This window comes from Lissotriton vulgaris, chromosome 1_1 (assembly GCF_964263255.1).
Source record: "Lissotriton vulgaris chromosome 1_1, aLisVul1.2, whole genome shotgun sequence".
NCBI classification, from domain to species: Eukaryota; Metazoa; Chordata; class Amphibia; order Caudata; family Salamandridae; genus Lissotriton; species Lissotriton vulgaris.
Genome location: NC_141685.1, coordinates 1,004,539,463 through 1,004,553,729, shown reverse-complemented (window position 1 = coordinate 1,004,553,729; position 14,267 = coordinate 1,004,539,463). Strand labels below are relative to the sequence as shown.

Sequence of the window (14,267 nt, the reverse complement as noted above, 5' to 3'; positions counted from 1 at the left end):
TTGTGCACATACGGCATATTTGTCCGTGAATTTTAACTCACTCTTTACCCCTCTTTCTGTTACTGCCATCAGAGACGTTTTCAGGATTGGGCAAAGTGAGCAACTGCCTAGTGCCCCACAATCCCAGAGGCCCCTGGGAAAGTGAACTATTTCTTTATCTCAAAGTTTAACATATTATTCAATGTTGTTTGGGCTCATGGGGTTGGATTAAATATTTCTTGCCAGGGGCCCCCCAACAACCTTAAGATGACACTGACTGCCACTGGATCTCACCCCTATGTATGAATGTCAGTGCTCCAAACATGCCCCTGTTCGCTCAACGCCACAACGCTCCCTCCCTGTCCCAGCACTGCTCTACGCTCTTCACCCTCCAATTGGATATCAGAGCGGCCCTGCTTGGTATGCATTGAAATCATTTCAATAACCATTTTTTGCATAACACCAATTACAACTTTACACCCTGATAAGAGCTTCTGTGGGCCTTGTCAGTACATGCCCAGAAACTGATGAGACCTCTGCCAGGCTGGCACTTCTTCCAGCGCTCTGCCCCGGGCTCACACACCAGAGCACAGCTTGGTACGACACAAGCCAGAGCAAACCGTGCAACAACCACCAAGAACAAACAAATCTGGGACAGTAAAGGACATGCCAAAACCAGAAACGGCTGAGCAAATCTGATACAGTAGAACCCAATGCAAAACTTGTAACAATTCCAAGTGAAAACCAATAAAACAACCCAGATCAGACTTTGTAACAACTAATATAAACCTGCCAAAATCAACAAGGGTAGTCCTTGTAATAATAAGAAACACGCGTCCTAAAACGAATCCCAGAGCAAACCCTTACAGAGCAGCCCAAAGGAAATCCTTTAAAAAGCAACCCAAAACCCACCTGTGAAAGGCAGCTAAAGCACACCTTTAATACCCCAAAGCAAACCTCCTAAAAGCCAAACCAAAGTAAACATCCTAAAAATAGAAAAACAAATAGCAAACCTTGTGACTCCCCACCCAAAGCACATCGTATAAAAAACATTATAAACCAGACCACGTCGGGTACAGGACAACATAAATTATGAACCTTATTACAACACAGCACAAACCTACAAACCTCATAAAAACTATTCAAGGGAAAGTTTTTAACAACCCATTGCAAACACTGATACAACCCAAAGCAAACCTTGCAAAGAAAACACATGGCAAAATGTGTCAGAATAATCCAGGGCAAATCTGTACAGTATAACCAAAGCAAACGTTGTACAAGCAATTAAAACAAATCTGGTGCAGTACAATCAACACAAACTTTGTATAAGCAGCCTAAAACCAATATTGTGCAGTACAACCAACGCAAACTTTGTACAAGCAACCTAAAACAAATCTGGTGCAGTACTGTACATCCTAGAACAAACCTTGTTACAAAAATAATACTCAAATATGATAAAATGCAACCAAAGCAAACCTTGTAAAGACAGCAACCACTCTAATAACTTGAGGGGAATCGTGTACCTGTAACCTAAAACACTCATCCCAGAAGCAACTAGACCAACACTTGTAATAAGGCAAAGAACAATGTCTAGAAATAACTATGGCAAACCTCATAACTACAATACAAAGATTTTCTCTTAGATGTCATGTCCTCGACATCGTTCTCCACAGACAGGCCCCATCTTTTACAATGCACTCGCCTTTATTCTCTTCTCTTTTCACAACAGCCTCTTACAGTTACCACACCCCAACTTTATTCTCACACTTCAGTCCCCTCTCTGGAGTACTGCCTCTCAGAGTTACATTTCCCTCGCCTCTGTAATCTTCACATGGCCCACTTTCTCAGTTACCAGCCCCCCCTTTATTCTTCCCACAGTCCTCTCTCTCAGTTAGCATGGTGCCACCTATATACTCCTGACACAGCTCCTCTCTTTCACCCTGGCCTCAGCTCTACTACCCTGACACAGCTCTCTCCTCTTTCTCACATGCCCTCAGCTCTACTACCCTGACACAGCTCCCTCCTCTCTCTCTCACATGCCCTCAGCTCTACTACCCTGACGCAGCTCATCTGTCACCATGTCCTCAGCTCTACTACCCTGACACAGCTCCTCTCACTCACCATGTCCCCAGCTCTACTACCCTGACACAGCTCCTCTCTGTCACCCTGGCCTCAGCTCTACTACCCTGACACAGCTCCCTCCTCTCTCTCACATGCCCTCAGCTCTACTACCCTGACACAGCTCATCTGTCACCATGCCCTCAGATCTACTACCCTGACACAGATCCTCTCCCTCGCCATGTCCTCAGCTCTACTACCCTGACACAGCTCCTCTCTGTCACCCTGGCCTCAGTTCTACTACTCTGACACAGCTCCTCTCTCTCACCATGCCCTCAGCTCTACTACCCTGACACAGCTCCTCTCTGTCACCCTGGCCTCAGCTCTACTACCCTGACACAGCTCCTCTCTGTCACCCTGGCCTCAACTCTACTACCCTGACACAGCTCCCTCCTCTCTCTCACATGCCCTCAGCTCTACTACCCTGACACAGATCCCTCCTCTCTCTCACATGCCCTCAGCTCTACTACCCTGACACAGCTCATCTGTCACCATGCCCTCAGCTCTCCTACCCTGACACAGCTCCTCTCTGTCACCATGTCCTCAGCTCTACTACCCTGACACAGCTCCTCTGTCACCATGCCCTCAGCTCTACTACCCTGACACAGCTCCTCTGTCACCATGCCCTCAGCTCTACTACCCTGACACAGCTCATCTGTCACCATGCCCTCAGCTCTACTACCCTGACACAGCTCATCTGTCACCATGCCCTCAGCTCTACTACCCTGACACAGCTCCTCTGTCACCATGCCCTCAGCTTCACTACCCTGACACAGCTCCTCTCTCTCACCATGCCCTCAGCTCTACTACCCTGACACAGCTCCTCTCTGTCACCCTGGCCTCAGCTCTATTACCCTGACACAGCTCCTCTGTCACCATGCCTTCAGCTCTACTACCCTGACACAGCTCCTCTCTCTCACCATGCCCTCAGCTCTACTACCCTGACACAGCTCCTCTCTGTCACCCTGGCCTCAGCTCTATTACCCTGACACAGCTCCTCTCTCACCATGCCCTCAGCTCTACTACCCTGACACAGCTCCTCTCTCTCACCATGCCCTCAGCTCTACTACCCTGACACAGCTCCTCTCTGTCACCCTGGCCTCAGCTCTATTACCCTGACACAGCTCCTCTCTCACATGCCCTCAGCTCTACTACCCTGACACAGCTCATCTGTCACCATGCCCTCAGCTCTCCTACCCTGACACAGCTCCTCTCTCACCATGCCCTCAGCTCTACTACCCTGACACAGCTCCTCTGTCACCATGCCCTCAGCTCTAATACCCTGACACTGCTCCCTCCTTTCTGTCACTATGCCCTCACCTCTTTCCTCCTAATACAGCTCCGTCTTCAGTTATTATGCCCCACCTCTATTCCCACAAAGCTACTTCTTTTAAGTGCCATGCTCTCAATCACTTTCTCTCCACAGCCCCAACCAGACACGGACTGGCCCTTCCAGGCACCAGGCTTTATCCTAGTTGACTGGGAATGTGGGGCCCCTAGTTTTACAGTGAATTTCTGAACAATGTGACCGCTTCAACACATTTAAGTTTAGTATAATAAATTATGCCATTGCATTGAGTGCATATTGTTAGAAGTGATACATTTTAATCATGAACTTTGAAACAATTATGCCCCTGCCACCACTGCCCTGATGACAATGCTATTAGTGAACCAAGAGGAAAGTCAGTTGTTTTATCCCTCTATATGTTACCTATGGTGTTACTATAAGTGGAGTCATATTACAGTCTTTTGTTTTGTGCAGCGCCGGCATTATGAAAAAAGTAATTTCTTAGGATCACACAATGTGGTCAAGTGGAAGCTGGGGTTGAGGCATGGTTTCCTGGTTCCACACTGTACAATTCAACTATATGTGTATCTCTTTCTCGCTCCTGTTTTAGATCAATGCTTAAACAGACTGGAGCTATGCATGCATCACAAGGATTGGTGGTGCTAGTTTTGGGGCAGGATGATGTTTTAATGCCGTAGATTAAAACCAGAGCACCTATTCTTGAGACCATTTGCTCCAGGTTCCTAAAACTCTTAATTCACTGTAATCTATTCTTGAATTAATTCATCCATCCACTCCTCACTCCAAGATCTGCTGTTTTTTTCAAATCTTTTCTTGGGGGAAGAAGCTCCAAACCTCTGTTGCAGTGGCCAGGCTTGCTCGTTGCATATAGCATGAGGGCTGATCTGACAGAACTTGCCAGGGCTGCTTTAGGTTCCCCATGTGGTCCTCGCCCATTTTTTAGGTCGAGCCTATGAAAGCATGCACTAGCGCATGCGCTCTCTCTTGTGAGACTGTTGTAATCAATAAAGGGCTTAGAACCCGCCCATAGCTTTCCATTCTTTGGCATCATTGTCGCTCTTATTTGATGTCGTCTCGTTGGGCAGCGCTTTGCATATGTTACGTCCATTGCAGACACGGATGCAGGGACCAAGTATAGATGGGAAACATCCTTTACGACGCAACTTTTACCACGCAGTGCCTTTACGACGCAACTTTTACAACGCAAACCATTACAGCGCATTGCGCTGGGGGGTGCTCTAGGATAGGGAATAGGTTTAATTTACTGTCCAACACCTTCCCTACTTTCCACGGGGACTGGAGTTGGAATAGTAAATTAAACTATTCACTATCCAGCGCCCCAAAGCACTATGCGTTGTAATGGTATGCATTGTAAAAACCGCGTTGTAAAAGCATGCGATGTAAAAGCATACGTTGTAATGTCGTACATCCAGTATAGATCAGTTACCTTTTTGATTGAAGAGGCTCCGCTGGCCATTTGCTGCTCGTGCTGGAATTCAGGTACTATTTTTCGGGGCTTTGACGGGGTCAATGCAGGCAGCATCATAGTTTTTTTTTTAACTTACCCCTCAGCAAATACTAGGGAGCTGCACTTATTTTTTAGGTATTAGTTGGCTATACAGCCACATGTGCCTAAGCAGGATGTGTGGATGCCATTTTATCTGTCCTTCTCTAAGCATCACAGTTTCTATCCACTTGTAATTTGCTGAAGGACACCTCTTTTTTATTATTTAGTTTATCTCAATCCCTTCCTTTTTTTTACCCCATTCCTCAGTCTTCTCCCCCTCCTTCCCACCCAGTCTCTTCAATCTCAACTTAAAAAATGCTATGAAGTGGCCAGTGCTGGCCACTTCATGGCGCTTTTTAAATTCATCCTGTTTCCAGCCCCCCATTAGCCAACCCCACCCGATTGCCAAAGTCAATAATTCGTCCATGGGCGAGACCTATTGGCTTTCCCAGTGCTTGTTTACCCTGCCTTTATCACTGTTCTCAACACTCACTCAGCCCCCTCTCTTATTCCAATTCCCTCACCTCCTCTTTTTCCTCGTACAGTACCCTTTCTATTTACCCTCCTTAGATCCCCTGTCCTCTCCTCTCTCCTCTCATATCCTTATTCCAGTGTCCTCCCCACTTCCAGGGTCGTAGCTTCAGGTGTTTGGGGTGTTACACCCACCCAAATAAATGTATTTTATGATAAATTGTTGGGTACAGGTGCTCTCAGTCGGGTATGGTGAGGTGTCTGTCGGATTTCACCTCAGATTTTTGCACAGGCACTTTGCTGAAACACACACACACTCTCTCATCTCTATTTTGAACGGTGTAAAAAAATCGTATTTTACAAAATATTGTTTCTCTCACTTAGAACCCCTACCAATCCGCATTCCTCTCCCTTTCCTCTGCCTCTTAAGCCCCTCTCATGCGCCCACTTGTCGTATAATGTATTGAAAAAATATATGTCCGCGTGATTGTCGGGTAATCTGACATTCACAACCCCCCACTCTTAATGACCAAGCTACGCCCCTGCTCACCTCTTTCGTCAGCTGCCACACGCTTACCTGGCTTCTCCTCTGCGGTGCCCCCTCAGCCCCTTCCAGCCTTCCATATACCCCTAACTGCAGTTGTGTAATATTACCCTTTCCCCACCGCAGCCCCTGTGGTGCCGTGGGGCCCCGAACTGTGCAGGGGCGGTGGACCCCTGGCCTGAGAGCTCCTGACTGGTTGAGGGGGTGGGGATAATGGGGAGGTTCTTTACTTTGCAGGGGGGCCCCCTCAAGTTTCGTTACGCCACTGCTTACCCGCCCTATTCCCCTGCCCCCCCTCCTTCCCGCCCTTGCTCCCCCCCTTGTCTCGCGCTCTTCCCTCCTCACCAGCTTCCCTCTGCCTTTCCCCCCTTCTCTCTCACTTTCAATTACTGCGACTGTCAGGATTTAGCGAACGAATTACTCGTTTGTGGGCGAGGGGGCCGGGAAGTGATGGAAAGTGGGGGATATTACCCGGCAGGAGCGGAAGCAGCAGAATAATTGCAAAAAACAGATTAGGTTTGTATAATAGTTTTTCTTTTTTCTCGACAACGAGGACGTCTGGCAAATCTTTATTGCTTTGCAGGGTACGGCTTCCGACCCCGTATGAAAGCAGCAAGTGTGCAGGAGAGGTAGAGGGAGGCAGCGTATAAAGTGCCTGGCAGTCTCTCACCTTTAATGGGGTGGAGGTTTCAGGGACGGGGGCCCAACGGGAGAGGGATCAGACAGACAGGGAAGGAGCACACGCATGGAACAGAAGGAGGCAGCCGGTGAAGCCGCAAGAGAAGAGAAGAAAATGAAAAACTGAGGGACGAGGAGAAAGAAACGAATGAAAAGGGGAAAGATAGAAACATGGAAAATAAGAGAAAGGAGAGGGGGGGGGGGAAGGAAATATACTTGAATCTACAATTGAGAGAAAATGTGGCAGGAAAGGTGAATAGATTAAGAGAATGAAAATAGATAAAGAGCAAAAGGGAGGCGTTAAAAGAAAAGTAGAAAGATAAACATTGGAGGACTGAATAACAGTAAGGTGGTAACAGAGGTTTAGCCTAAAAATCGTTTTTTTTTATTTCCCTGGCTTAAAACCACCCTACATAGAAGTTCTTAAATAGAGGACATTCATTGGTCCGAGACACCTCCGCCTATGGTATGGGGTCCACCAAGCTCATTGAAACCATGGCCAAGGACAGTGACGGTTCTCTGTCTGCCACGCCATCTTCAGCGGCAGATCTGCCACTCAACTTGGTGTAAGCACAGGGCAGAATCACCATTGGACAGGAGGCGGACTTTCATGGGATGGTGAATATGGTGTCCCACTCCCTAACATGGTAGAAGAGTAGGTCGGGCAAAAAGTTAAATTATGCGAGCGTAAATGGCGTAATTTTGAGAATTTTACATTACGCCTGTTTCCGAAATTCCAGAAATAACATAATTATACCACTTTGCGTAATTACTCAGCATTAGTTGTGAAAATTGACTGCAAGCGCGCAATTTGCAGTAAAAAATGTTCATGAATGCATGCGAACAACAGGACTTTTGCTTAAATGCTTCCTCGCACCAAAAAGTGTTGCTGCGAGGATACATTTCGCGCTGAAATATAGCGTGAAGCGACAGATGTACATTTTGCGTACTCATGCATGTTTGCCATCAATTTTTGTATTACGCAAATCTTAGTACACCCCTATGGAAAAACCTTCAGCATTCAAGAAGGCTGGATATGAGGGCACTAACTAAATACCTGCACTTGGAAAAAAAAGATATAATAGCATGAGAGGAAACGAAACAGTCGGAACAGATGAGATACAGAGAAAAAGAAATAAAGAGAGATAAATAAAAGAGCATGTGAGAGGGCGAGAGAGAATAATAGAATAAATAAGAAAGAAAGAGTGATAAAGACTAGCAATCTGACAGAGAACAGGTGGGAGAATTTGAAATAGATAAAGAGAGGTGACAGAAAGACAGTGGAAGAACTGGTTGAAAGGAGAAGGAATAGAAAAAGAGTAACAATTAAACACGTAATAAGTGATAAACAATGAAAAAAGGGAATATAATGTAAAATAAAATGCAAAAATAATAACAACGGGACATGATTCGAAAAAAGAGAACATTAAAGAAACAGAAAGTTAAAAGGAAGGAAAGGAAAGATTAGGACTTAGGAGAGAAGAAAACAAAGAGACTTAAGTAGAGCAAGCGAAGAGAGTGATCAACAGATTGAGAGAATAAGAAAAATATAATTCATTCTTCCATTAAAAATTAAAAGTATGAAATAAACCGACTCAAATTTGAGAGACAAATAAGAAATGAGAGAGAGAGACATGACATAAGAAATAAATGACAATGTGGGATAATGGGGGGAAAAGAAACGGACTGAGGAAAGTAGAGAAAAACAATAAACGGGCAGGGGAAAAACATGTGAGTGCAAAAAACACAATCTGGCCCGGTATGGGTGTAAAATAGCGATCTTTTTTTGAAACCTTCACAAAGATCTTTTGAAACTTTGCAAGTCTGTAGTACTTGCCGAGTTTTACATTTTACCACATTTGTGCGAAAATCTTCACTTTATAATAGTTTCTGGTACGAAAAGTAAACCGCCATTGAAACATTCTACATGCATTTGCCATTGTCCGTTGCGAAGCTATGCAAAAGATAACATTGCAAAGAAAAGTCCTGCAAACATTTTCGATGGTGGCTGGGTTCAGTTGGAGTAAAAACATATCGCAATTGAGGTGAAAAGTATCCAGCAATACACAGAATAGCTTCAAATGGGCATAGGTCGCGTGAAATCAGGACACTTTGCAGATTTTAAGAGGGAAAAAATCTAAAATTCAGCAAAGCTTTACCAGACAAAAACAAGCATTTGCAAAGTCAATAGGTTGTACCTATGCAAGAGTTATTGGCTTTGCCAATGTGTTTTAGTCATGTACACCTGTGTAGCTTCTGTTTATCACGTGTAAAAGATATTTACATGGACAGGATGGGTGCAGAGGGGAGGGGAACAAAATAGAGGGGCATAGAGTGGAGGGCATGAGGGGTGTAGAGTAGAGTGTTGTAGAGTGGCATAGAGCAGAGTGTTGTAGAGTGGAGTAGAGTCGTGGAGTGGCTTAGAAAGGAGTAGAGTCGTGGAGAGGAGTGGCATAGAGTGAACTGGTGGTCTACAGTGAAGTGGCATACATTGACATAGATTTGAGTGTATGAGTGGAGTGCAGTAGAGTGGAGTTGAGTGTCATAGTGTGTAGTGGAGAAGTGTAGAGTGCAGGACAGTGGAGTAGAGTGGAGTAAAACAGAGTGGCAGAGCGGAAGGGCATAGAGTGGAGTGGTGTAGAGTGCAGGACAGTGGAGTAGAGTGGAGTAAAACAGAGTGGCAGAGCGGAAGGGCATAGGGTTGAGTGGTTTAGAGTGGAGTACAGTGTCAGAGTAGAGTGCCATTGAGTAGAGTGGAATGGAGTAAAGTGCCATGGAATGGTGTACAGTGGAGTAAAGTGGCATAGAGTGTCTTAGAATAGAGTGTCATAGAGTGAAGTGGCATGGAGTGTCATAAAGTGGAGTGTCGTAGAGTAGAGTTGAGTGGCCTAGTGTGGAGTGGTGTAGAGTGTCGTGGAGTAGAGTGTCATACAGTGTTGTGGAGTAGAGTGTTGTGTGGTGTAGTAGAGTGTCATAGAGTGTTGGGTAATAGAGTATTGTATAGTACAGTGTGGTGTCATGTTGCGTCTCCTCCTGTATTTGCTTGAGGCACAAGCAGCTCTGCATCTCGGATTCTTTATAGAGGCCTCAGATTCCCTTGATCACTGCCAAGTGGTCTTTCACTCAGCTCACTCAACAGAGGCAGAAGCAGTGATCTTCTCAGTAGTAGATGAAATGAGAGTGGAAGTAGACAAAGAAACACTCAAGCTATAGTCCTTCATTGATCTGTCCGCAGTCGGTGACACGGTCGACCATGACTTCTTGGTTGATGGTGTCAGGGCTGCAGGACTCCAGAAGTCAGCAATCAACTGGATCATCTCCATTCTAAAGGACAGATCTCAGTCAAATAGACTGTCCCCCTTCAATTCTCCTAATGTCCAATTATACCTATGGGTTCCACAAGGTTCTTCTCTTTCCCCTCATCTTTTTAACATATACATCTGCCCCCTGGTTCACTCTCTTAAAAACATGAAAGTTAAAATGTTTAAATATGCTGATGACTCCTCTTCACGATTGACAAAACTCCAAAATCTAAGCTGCATTTCCAAAACACAATGCTGTTTATCCGGGATTGGATGAATAGCAACCACATGAAACCAAACTCTGACAGAACAGTGATAGTAGTCACCAAAAATAAGCCCACCCTTTGGAATCCTTCCTTCTGGCCCAATGAGTTTGGTCCTCCTACCTCTCCAAAGAAGTCGGTAAAAAGTCTTGGTTTTACAATTGATGAGGATCGATCTATGAAACCACAACTTGGCTCAGTGATATCCCCCTGCTTTTTCCAACTCTGCAGAATTAAGAAGATCAAGAAATTCCTCACTACTGACGCCTTGGTCCCAATCATAATAGCTCTGGTCATGTCGGGAATAGACTACGCCAACTCTCTTTACTTGGGTCTCCCTCAACATCTTAAGCTGAGGTTTCTGTTGGTCCAAGACCAGGCAGCTCGGCTGATCTATCAGCTTCCCAAACTTTGCCATATTTCTAAAGTTACAAAAGAGCTTAACTAGCTCCCAGTAACACAGAGATCTACATTCAAAACATGTTGCACTGATTTCAAAGCCTGGCATTTATTCAATCTCAGATCCACAAGTACTCACCCAACACAGATCTCAGATCCACCCATTGGCACTTATTAGTAATCCCCCAATTTAAGAGGTTTAGCATAGGTAGAGTCAGGTTTTCAGTCATTGCTCCTTGTGTCTGGAACTCCCTGCCCCTGGAACTCAGGACCACCTTTAATCATAGGAAGCTCGGATAGATGCTGAAGACTTGGATCTTTAAACAAGCCTCTTAAAAGGTTTCCTGAGGTGTGCTGAGACAGCTACCTAGCCCCAAGAGACGGTCCGGTGCATGTGTGCTATACAAGTTGCAGTAACATAAGTGTGTCATGTCATAGAGCAGAGTGTCGAAGAGTGTCTTGTCATGGAGTAGAGTGTCATAAAGTGTTGTGGAATATAGAGTATCGTAGAGTGTTATAGAGTGTTGCAGAGTAGACTGTTGTAGAGTAGAGGGAATGGGGTAGAGTGGAGTGGTGTAGAGTGGAGTGGCGTAGCGTAGGGTATGTCTGGTATGATAGTCCACTGCCATTACAGACAAGACATTTTCAATTGAAATTACAATTACATTTGCACATTCAGTTTTACTGATAAAACTATGCAGTGCACAAATGATAATGTGTGCAAATGACCTCACCTCGTGTACTGATTTGTTTTGATCATATTAAAATATTTGTTTTCATCCTACTTCCGAATTACAAAAAATTTGCTTCATTTGTGCTTTCATTATTCTATTATAGATTTGCTTCATTTGTGCTTTAGTAATTCTGATATATTCTGAAATATTTGCACAGTTCATTTATAGACATTTAAATGTTGTTGTGTGCTACAAAAAAACCTTTTCTTTCCCAGTATTCCACAGGATTGTCACGTAAATTCTCTCACTTTTGTAGTCAGAGAAAAAAAAAGTCAACACCAAGCTCCCTTGGAAGACAGAGCCTAACATTTGACCTCTGTCTTTAAACCACAGCAAATCTGACAAGATAAGAGCAAGATTTAAAGGCCTGTTTACAGAAAACTCGGACTCATAGAAGAATACAAGGAACGATGATGAACAAGGTTTGCTCCCCAGGACCGAGGAAGTCATGCTGGACAACCTAAAACAGCAATTAAAAGCCAGAAAATGTGAGTTAAAAAGCCCAAAGGGTAAGCAATGGATGGAATGTGTTCCCATGGAAGTTGACAAGACAAGAGTCTTTTCACAACCAGATGCTGTCTGGTAGGCTTTCACCTAAAAAACACAAGAAACTGCACAACTCTGTTACCAAGACCGCTAAGTGGCAAATAAAGCAGGTGTCTGTTGTGTATCCAGATCACCAGATAGATGATTGGAAAAGACATCCTTTCTTGGCCAAGATAAAAGTAGGTCTCACAAGGGAAAAGACCACTCGGTGGATGCACACATTAAGAAACCCATGAGTATGAAGTTGATGTCTCTGCAAAGGAGAGAAGTGTTTTGGGCATATCCTATGACCTGCAAAATCTGAAAAAGAAGATTCGCAAATATCTTCAAGAAAACCTGAGTGAGCTGAAAGGCTGATGAACTCGTGGCACTCTTGACTGTGCCTGTATGGTACAAAATCCCATTTTCCAACGCCCAGTACGATGCACAACAAGGAAAGAAAATGGACCTTGGCATTACGAGCACTAGATGATACTGTTTAAACCATAAGACATAGGTGTGTGCATGACCAAGGAGATTGTGGAATTACATAACTGACCAACCTGCTAACTTAACCGGCAGACACGGTCTATGAAACCCTACGGTGGGCCTCTTGAGAATGATACTGAGGCCCAAAGCTAAGAAGTCCAGTTGTACGTTTATTGGCTTAGAGCTGTTAAAGGCTTTTAGCGATGAACTACCACCCTACACAAAGTCGAAGAAAGTCTATATGGATTCCGGAGATGCTGGGATCGACCTCTGCAGAAAACAAAACATATATGCTACAACAAAGAAAAGAGGGCGGGGCACAGTCATAGTGAACTGAGACTCCCTTTTGTTGGACTTTGCCAAGGGTGGGGGGTGGGCAAGATAGGGTGGGTGTAACAATTATCCACCTTGAATTATTCTGCAATATCTCTAAGTGTCACATACATGGGTCTGAAAAGAAAGGTATTACTTGTGTAATGGTTCACGACCACCCTACCATGATCACTTCAATTCTTCTTCAGAAGCCTTCTCAACCCACCTAGAAGAACCAAATGTTCCTCTCTTTTCTCTTCATTGAGTGATCTAGGACTATGACCTTTCAGAATGTTAGTACTTCATTTTAACAAATCACAAAGTTTATTTATTATTATTACAAATGTATAGATATATTTTTCTCTATTAAACAAATGAAAATCATTTTTCATTTTTCTTTCTTATATTTTATATTTCTTATATTCCCCAAACCAAGATTTGATGTTTATGTAAAATGTTGCACATGTTATAAGGTATTAAAAAGTGGCACAATGTTCTTATTTTATTTGAAAATCATTAAAAATGAATATACTAAAAAAAACTATATACAAAAAAATAAATCTAGGGCTCAGTGGTAAAGTCATATCTGTTCTCATATTGTTATTCAGTGGGGTCTTCACGGTCCCAAACAAAAACTTTATTTTTGACGAGCAAAGTTCAGATGGGCAAACCGGATTAAAAAGACCCAGGTATCTGATTCAGATCTGGGAGGAAGGGCCAACTTCCTGATGCAGAGCGGACATGGTATGACAGCAGGAGATCTTATAAACTGAAATTGTGTGGCAATACCAAAGTGATTATGGAACAACTGCGGCTGCCCCACACTGGAGAAACGGTTTATCCAGCAGAAAATAAAAACAAGTGAGAAATCCACAGGGCGCCGGGCACTTAACTCATGCAAGATGCCACTCTTGGGGACTTGATGTCCTTACTGGTTGCAAGCTAATTGGTTTGAGGTCAGCCCTGGAACTAGAACAGTGCTTCCCAAACTTTCTAAAACCATGACCCAATTTTTAGAACAACAAACTTTAGTGACTCTCCTAACTTTAACGTACATGAGGTGGGCAATTTCTGTAATGTAACTAAAGCAGCATGTGGTAGCGCACTGTCATTTACAGAGAGCACATTTTCAATTGAAAGGGCCACTAAATGTGGACAGACATACAGTTTTACTAATAAAGCTATATTGCACACACATTATAAGGAGTGGAGGCTGTGGGTTTTAGTGAATATTTATTATTTGTGCATCAGCAAGTAAAATGTATTGATTTGTTTTGATCCTATTAAAATCTTTGTTTCCATCACACTTCCGGATTACAAAAAATGTGCTTCATTTTTGCTTTCCGTAATTGCTAAACGTGTACAGCTCATTTGCAGATATTTACATTTCCTTGTGTTTTACAAAAAAATGACATCCTACAGTCTTTCTTTTCACAATGCCTCTACCCCAGCAAGATTATCACATAATTCACTTTACTGTTCTTTCCCTGCCTGTAAAGTGAGACGTTTTCGTAAACACCAACCTCCATGTTAAAAGAATGAGCAGCAATTTTTCAGAAGACAACCTGTCTTTGAAGCACTGCAAACGTAACAAGATGAATCCAGATTCTCCAAAAATCGTCTGGCGACCCACCAGT

The 14,267-nt window shown here is 43.9% G+C and overlaps 1 protein-coding gene across 1 annotated transcript in view; it reads right to left on the bottom strand.

Annotated features, from left to right (window-relative positions):
* ADGRL1 (adhesion G protein-coupled receptor L1) overlaps positions 1-14,267 on the bottom strand; it is a 607,344-nt gene that overhangs the window by 221,203 nt on the left and 371,874 nt on the right. The gene's annotated exons all lie outside the window — the stretch shown is intronic.